Source organism: Dendrobates tinctorius, unplaced genomic scaffold (assembly GCF_039654945.1).
Source record: "Dendrobates tinctorius isolate UK_male_01 unplaced genomic scaffold, ASM3965494v1 ptg000021l, whole genome shotgun sequence".
NCBI classification, from domain to species: Eukaryota; Metazoa; Chordata; class Amphibia; order Anura; family Dendrobatidae; genus Dendrobates; species Dendrobates tinctorius.
This window is the reverse complement of record NW_027361689.1, coordinates 34586966-34595704: the sequence shown is the minus strand read 5'-3', so window position 1 is coordinate 34595704 and position 8739 is coordinate 34586966. Positions and strand designations below refer to the sequence as shown.

General features: G+C 40.7%; 1 non-coding gene across 1 annotated transcript; it reads right to left on the bottom strand.

Annotated features, from left to right (window-relative positions):
• Positions 1 to 7048: 7048 nt before the first annotated feature.
• TRNAA-UGC (transfer RNA alanine (anticodon UGC)) lies at positions 7049 to 7120 on the bottom strand. Its single transcript has one exon. It is a non-coding gene; the product is annotated as a tRNA-Ala (tRNA).
• Between the last annotated feature and the right edge of the window lie 1619 nt (positions 7121 to 8739).

Genomic DNA, 8739 nt, shown 5'->3' with positions numbered 1-8739 from the left:
ACATGACAACAATATGGGGACATGACTACAATATGAGGACCTGGATATAGAGACATGACTACAATATGGGGACCTGTATGGGGACATATCTACAATATGGGGAACTGTATGGGGACATAACTACAATAAGGGGACATAACAAATGTGCACTCATATTGTAGTTATCGCCACATCCAAGCTCTAAACATTTTTTAAAAAAACACAGCAAAAATGTTCAAAAGGTGTATAGAATAAAAAACGGTATCACTAAAAATGTAACTTTGTCCTTCAAGGAATGCGGCCCCCAAGTTCAAATTAATGAGCAGAAAAGACCGCATCAATATGCACAAAAAGTGCAAAATGCATTAAAATGAATGGGAAGCTTCTTTTAGGCGTTCTTCGAGCGGATATTTTGAGAAATCCGAGAAAAAAACCAAAAACGTGTGAACACAGCCTAACGCAAAGACTGGAGTCAACTGTTATTAAAGTTATCAGATTCTCTATGAGAATTTTATGTAAAGTGAGGCGGTGGTCACACATTCAGAATGCAAGCACAAAGACATACACTGCTGTATACAATGTATTTCTATATACATAGAAACAACTAATACACAGAGGTGGAGTCCACAATATGCTTTAAGGTGCTTTTATTGCTCAATGGCTGGGTCACAGATAATAAAAAGTCATTATTGAGGGTTCAAATACCCTCTAATGTATCCATGAGAGACAACCCGCATATACAGTCATATGTTAAAGTTTGGGCACCCCTATTAATGTTAACCTTTTTTCTTTATAACAATTTTGGTTTTTGCAACAGCTATTTCAGTTTCATATATCTAATAACTGATGGACTCAGTTATATTTCTGGATTCAAATGAGGTTTATTGTACTAACAGAAAATGTGCAATCTGCATTTAAACAAAATTTGACCGGTGCAAAAGTATGGGCATCTCAACATAAAAGTGACATTAATATTTCGTAGATCCTCCTTTTGCAAAAATAACAGCCTCTAGTCGCTTTCTGTAGCTATTAATGAGTTCCTGGATCCTGGATGAAGGTATTTGTGACCATTCCTGTTTACAAAACAATTCTAGTTCAGTTAAGTTTGATGGTCGCCGAGCATGGACAGCCCGCTTCAAATCATCCCACAGATGTTCAATGATATTCAGGTCTGGGGACTGGGATGGCCATTCCAGAACACTGTAATTGTTTCTCTGCATGAATGCCTGAGTAGATTTGGAGCGGTGTTTTGGATAATTGTCTTGCTGAAATATCCATCCCCTGCGTAACTTCAACTTCGTCACTGATTCTTGCACATTATTGTCAAGAATTTGTTGATACTGAGTTGAATCCATGCGACCCTCAACTTTAACAAGATTCCCGGTTCCGGCATTGGCCACACAGCCCCAAAGCATGATGGAACCTCCACCAAATTTTACTGTGGGTAGCAAGTGTTTTTCTTGGAATGCTGTGTTTATTAGCCTCCATGCATAACGCCTTTTTGTATGACCAAACAACTCAATCTTTGTTTCATCAGTCCACAGGACCTTCTTCCAAAATGTAACTGGCTTGTCCCAATGTGCTTTTGCATACCTCAGGCGACTCTGTTTGTGGCGTGCTTGCAGAAACGGCTTCTTTCACATCACTCTCCCATACAGCTTCTCCTTGTGCAAAGTGCGCTGTATTGTTGACCGATGCACAGTGACACCATCTGCAGCAAGATGATGCTGCAGGTCTTTGGAGGTGGTCTGTGGATTGTCCTTGACTGTTCTCACCATTCTTCTTCTCTGCCTTTCTGATATTTTTCTTGGCCTGCCACTTCTGGGCTTAAAAAGAACTGTACCTGTGTTCTTCCATTTCCTTATTATGTTCCTCACAGTGGAAACTGACAGGTTAAATCTCTGAGACAACTTTTTGTATCCTTCCCATGAAAAGCTATGTTGAATAATCTTTGTTTTCAGATCATTTGAGAGTTGTTTTGAGGAGCCCATGATGCCACTCTTCATAGGAGAATCAAATAGGAGAACTACTTGCAAGTGGCCACCTTAAATATCTTTTCTCATGATTTGATACACCTGGCTATGAAGTTCAAAGCTCAATGAGGTTAAAAAACTAATTTTGTGCTTCAGGAAGTCAGTAAAAAGTAGTTAGGAGTGTTCAAATCAAGAAAATGATAAGAGTGTCCATACTTTTGCACCGGTCAAATTTTGTTTAAATGCAGATTGCACATTTTCTGTTAGTACAATAAACCTCATTTGAATCCAGAAATATAACTGAGTCCATCAGTTAAAAACTTTAACATATGACTGTAAATTAGTATAGAGCCACAATCCAAAATATAGTGTAAAATCTGCTCTTACCCATAATGCCTCAGTCAGGGACTCACAAGAACGCAGCCCCAACGCGCATTTCGTGTTGGCTTCTTCGGGGGTATTTGTTCCTTGTATGTGGTATTATTCGGTCACTGTGGTGGTAATATGTGGTCTGGTCATGGTGCGGTGGTATTTGTTCCTTGTATGTGGTAGTATAGGTCACTAAGTGGTGGTAATATGGTGTCTAGTCATGGTGCGCTGGTATTTGTCCCCTGTATGTGATATTATTGGTCATTTTAAAAATTGAAAAATAAATAAAAATATACCTAAATTGTATTGGATATTTTCACAAATGTTTAATAGGTTAGAGTAGAGTAGGTCCTGGCCAAAAGTCTACCTTGTCGTGGCGGCGGCTTAAACAATCTTTTGACTGTGGACAGTTCGAGGGTGGAGGCGACGCTGGGGTGGAGCCTGTCCGGAGTCTCCAGGGTGCCCCAAAATTCCTAGTGGCAGTGGCATTTATCAGATTTTTGAATATTTTGTAAGTTTTCTTGTTATTTGACACAAAAGCTGCCTGATGTGTGATCTCAATTCTGAGAACGATCCATGACGAGAATCTGACTCTGAATCTACCATCATAGAGCTTCTCACAATTCGTTTTTCTTTTTTCATAATTCTGCAGCATAAATGACATCATATTCCAACAGTCTGGACTATTAGGGACGAAGCAAAACTACTTTAATTCCCATCTCCCGGATGGGAGCATCTCTGAGCGCTGCGCCCCCTGACAGTCTCGTGACGGTGCTTATGTCCCCTGATGGGCTGCAAACAATCAGCGGCGGCTGAAAGGCGGCATCTCTCCTGATCCCGTAGGTAAGTTACCTTTCTTCTTGTATCGGGCACCATCGGGGCGCTCTACAGCAATGTACAGTGGGAACCAATCCCTTTAAGTATAAGAAAATCGAAAGAATTCATCGATAATAAGATTTACCTTTCCCATAAAAGCCCAAAATATTGAAAAATTATGTGGTCACTACTTCAGTCCGGCTTCTTGGTCGCAGGGTTATTATCTTTTATTCACTCCACAATTTTCCATTTTATATTTTATCAAATTGATTACCCTGACACCTCCTAACTTTCCCTTTGTCATTTTAATTTTTTAAATACTACTATAGGCAAGAGTTCTGTGAATCTAACAGATGTTTTGTGATATCAGGTTATAACAGCTGCCATTGATAAAAGTCTTTACAAATCAGTGTGAAGAGATTTTAGGCCCTCTTGTGGACTTTATAAGACCTGCAGCTTCCTTAACAGCTGCTCAGCACCCCACAATTGCTCTGCTGTGGGTTCAGTGGGACGAAAGAGGACCCCAACTCTGTAACACCAAAATGCTGCAATCCCTACTGACTGTAGCATCTTATTGGTAGATCTCCGACCATGACAGGTGGGTGTTAATCTGCATAACACAGCGGCACTTCATCCAGATTTCCTTCTACATTTTAAAACATACAAAAAAATTTCTGATTAGGAGATTTTTGGAATAATTTTAATTCCCAGAAACCCCTCTCTGAGCACTTTTGCACAATTCTCTCACCACTAGAGGGAGCTCACTGATTTATCACAGGGTTCAGTGGGAGCTGTTATCACTTGCTAGGAGCTCCCTCTAGTGGTGGCTGAACGCAGAGAGAATTTTATGATTTAGTGAATCTTTTATTGAGATCTCATGTCATGATAAATAGGCAAAGAGAACTCCAGATCCAACTAATATAAGCAGCCTGTAGGCTAATAATGGCACGGTCATATTTTACGCTCAGTTTGTGCACCGGGAATCCTTCTTTTTCAAAAATCTTATTTTTGGGGGGATGGCATGGGCACAAAAGTTGTGACCATCTGCAGCAAGAGTCAGTGGTTATACACAGGTGATCTCCTTCTGTGTGTGCTGGGACCAGACCTATCTCCGATCCCAGCACTTTAACTCCTCAGATGCTGTTATCAATAGTGATTGAGGTATCTAAGGAGCTCGACAGCTGAAGGTCGCTCCCTCTGTCAGCACCCCCCCGCTTGGATTCTTACGGTAACCAAAGTCCTAACTTTGACCTCTGTTCTTGCCCTATACATTATTCTATCAGATCCCCGATAGGCTGCAGCTAAACACTGACAGGTTAGTACACAGCAGTACATAAGTAGTACTGTGCATTATCAGTGCAATCACAGGATCGCATGTTTATCCCTGTGAGAATTGTGAAAAAATTTTTTTTTTCGAGTGTTAGAGAAAAAAAAATCACAAAATCATTTTTATACTTTGTGCTATGTGCTGATTACACCGCCCCCTAGTGTCTGACACACAATTGACATCAAATTCTTAAAAGTTAGTTGTTCTGATACTTAGTAGTGAGTCTGATCCTTGTGCTACATCCAAATAGATGACCAGGGAATTTTACTCACATTTTTTCAGATTTCTGAATTTAGATGTTATAAGGTTCTTTATGCCAGGGATTGAACCCAGGGGATCATACATGCAAAGCATGCGCTCTACCACTGAGCTACATCCCCTACAACTGCATGAGTGCTACCTGGCTAGACAGCACGAGCCGCTGAGCTCACTGATTGGCTGAAGCAGTAATGACTTTTGTGCTCTAAATTATGATGAATTTTTCAAATGCGCTCAGCTTCACCAACTCCAAGATAAGCTGCACTCCCTTTCAAAAAATGGTGGAGCTGGAAGCTACAGGCTTATAAACTACAACAGCAAAAGAATGTGGGTCAAAAACTGATGAATCTTAAAATATAAGTTTTATAGGAGACAGGTCCTGGAGTGGAAACATTAGGGTCTGTGCACACGGTGCGGTTCCTACTGCGGATTCGCCGCTGCAGTACTGCAGGTGATGTACAGTACCATTATAGCCTATGTAAAAAAAACCGCTGTGCACATGCTGCGGATTTTTCCGCCCGGTTTTTGTGCGGAAAAAAAAAGCAGCATGTCACTTCTTTTGTGCGGTTTTGCTGCAGTTTTCCACCTGCTCCATTCTACAAATCCACAGGTGGAAAACCGCAGTGTAAAACCGCATAAAAACGGCAGTAAAACCGCAAAAAAAGGAAGAAATCCGCAGGAAAAATCCAGGTCATTAAACTGAGGATTTAATAAAATCCGCACGGAAAAATCTGCAGGAGGATCCGCACCGTGTGCACATAGCCTTATACAGACAGTATGGTATAGCACTGTGGTGTTGGAGCAATTATAGGTAGGACTGTTTATAAATGTCCACAATATAATGGGTTAAGTTCAGTTCATAACAAATACTGCTACAAAGTGCTAGCATAATACTACCAAATAGGGCCCACGTAATATTACCATACAGAGCCCACATAATACAACCATACAGAGCCCACATAATATTACCATACAGAGCCCACATAATACAACTATACACAGCCCCCATAATATTACCATACAGAGCCCACATAATACTACCATTCAGCGCACACATAATATTACTATACAGAGCTCACATAATAAAACCATACAGAGAAAACATAATACTACCATACAGAGCCCCCATAATATTAACATACAGAGCCCACATAATACAACCATACAGTGCCCACATAATACAACCATACAGAGCCCACATAATACTAGCATAAAGCGCACAAATAATACTACATACCGCACCCAGCCCCATACTACCATACAGAGCACAGATAACACTACTATATAGAGCCCACATAATATTACCTTACAGCACTCACATAATATTACCATACAGAGCCCTCATAATATTACCATACAGAGCCCACATAATACTACCATACAGCACCCACATAATATTACCATACAGAGCCCACATAATACTACCATACAGCACCCACATAATACTACCATACAATACCCACATAATATTACCATACAGAGCCCACATAATACTACCATACAGAGCCCACATAATACAACCATACAGAGCCCACATAAAACTAGCATAAAGCGCTCAAATAATACTACATACAGCACCCAGCTCCATAATACTACCATACAGAGCACACATAATACTACCATACAGAGCCCACATAATAATACCATACAGCACCCACATAATATTACCATACAGAGCCCACATAATACTACCATACAGCACCCACATAATATTACCATACAGAGCCCACATAATACTACCATACAGAGCCCGCATAATACTACCATACAGAGTCCACATAATACAACCATACAGAGCCCACATAAAACTAGCATAAAGCGCTCAAATAATACTACATACAGCACCCAGCTCCATAATACTACCATACAGAGCACACATTATACTACCATACAGAGCCCACATAATACTACCATTCAGTGCCTGCATAATACAGATACTATGCGAACCTCCTTCCACCTGCCAGCATTACATATGCATCTTTGGAAACGTGCGGAGCCTACAAATCTGGGAGCAGCGGCAGGTAGGGGGTGGTTTGGGGGGCTATCATTTCACAGCCTCAGAGTAACTGGACCAGGGGTCTGCAAACACAATCTGCTCCTCTGTAGTCTCTAGCGATGTCGGTCTGTACATGTATAGTGCTGGTTACAGCGCCCCCTGGTGTCCGACAGTTATTCTACATAGAATCCTCAACAAAAGCAAATCTGTCTGATATTTAGCGCTGAGTCAGGTCTTCGTGTTACATCCAGACAGAAGACTGGTGAATTTCCGCACATTTATCAGATTTCGGAATATTTTGGAAGTTCTCTTGTTATGTGACACAAAAGCTGGAGATGCCGGGGATTGAACCCGGGGCCTCATACATGCAAAGCATGCGCTCTACCACTGAGCTACATCCCCTACACACACTGTCTGATGTGTGATCTCAATTCTGAGAACGATCCATGACGAGAATCTGACTGAATCTACCATCATAGATCTTCTCACAATTCGTTTTTCTTTTTTCATAATTCTGCAGCATAAATGACATCATATTCCAACAGTCTGGACTATTAGGGATGAAGCAAAACTACTTTAATTCTTTATTATTTGGTTATATGTACAATATGGGAAGAGGAGGGGATTCTATTTTTGCCATTTTTGCATCTTTTTTTAAGCAAATTAAAAAAAAATAAAATAAAATAAGCCCACATGATACTATCATACAGAGCACTTATAATACTACCATAGAAATCCCACATAATACTACCCTACATTGCCCAAATAATACTACCCTACAGCACCCACATAATTCTACCATACAGAGCCCACATAAAGCTAGCACAAAGCGCACAAATAATACTACATACAGCACCCAGCCCCATAATACTACCATACAGCGCACACATAATACTACCGTACAGCGCACACATAATACTACCATACTGTTCCCACATAATATTACTATACAGTGCACACATAATACTACCATTATGGAAATATATATGTATATGTATTTCATATAGATCTCACTTGCCTGCTATAGGCTACATACTGCTATATACTCCATATATTCATGTATTCTTATATAGCCATATGCATACAAATACATATTCACAGTTTGAACCTTATAACTAGTTGGTGGAAGTTGACCTGCTACCCAGTCATCTCATGATAGCATTGTCTTCTGACTTGAGAAATATCTAGCAGACATAGGGAATGAGGAAGTAAGGCCAGATGGTCCAGCCGATATTGGAGACTTGCTGACGAGTGCAAGACTCCGGACAGTAAATCACATGGTGTCTAAGTAACCCCAGGTCGGACACCCATATATGCTCATGTATTTAAACTGACCAATTTGATAAGAAGTTCAGCCTTATGTTAATGAGTAACCACTCCTTTCTGTACAGCTGATAAAACCAAGTATATTCAATAAAGTTTCCAGAGTTCTGCTGGAATGAGTTGTTGCTAACTAAGTGTAGCTTCCTCTTTTCCTTTGAGCGCTCAATAAGACTCTGTCTAATTAGGACAGGCCACAGTATGCAAAGAGATATATATCTATATCAATCAAAAAATCCACATCACTGATCCCACATAATACTACCATACAGTGCACACATAAGGCTACCATTCAGTGCCTGCATAATACTGCTACTATGCGAACCTCCTTCCACCTGCCAGCATTAGATATGCATCTTTCGAAACGTTGTGCGGAGCCTACAAATCGGGGAGCAGCGGCAGGTAGGGGGAGGTTCGGGAGGCTATAATTTCACAGCCTCAGAATAACTGGATCAGGGGTCTGCAAACACAATCTGCTCCTCTGTAGTCTCTAGCGATGTCGGTCTGTACATGTATAGTGCTGGTTACAGCGCCCCCTGGGGTCCGACAGTTATTATGCATAGAATCCTCAACAAAAGCAAATCTGTCTGATATTTAGCGCTGATTCCGGGCTTCGTGTTACATCCAGACTGGTGAATTTCCGCACATTTATCAGATTTCTGAATATTTTGGAAGTTTTCTTGTTATTTGTCACAAAAATG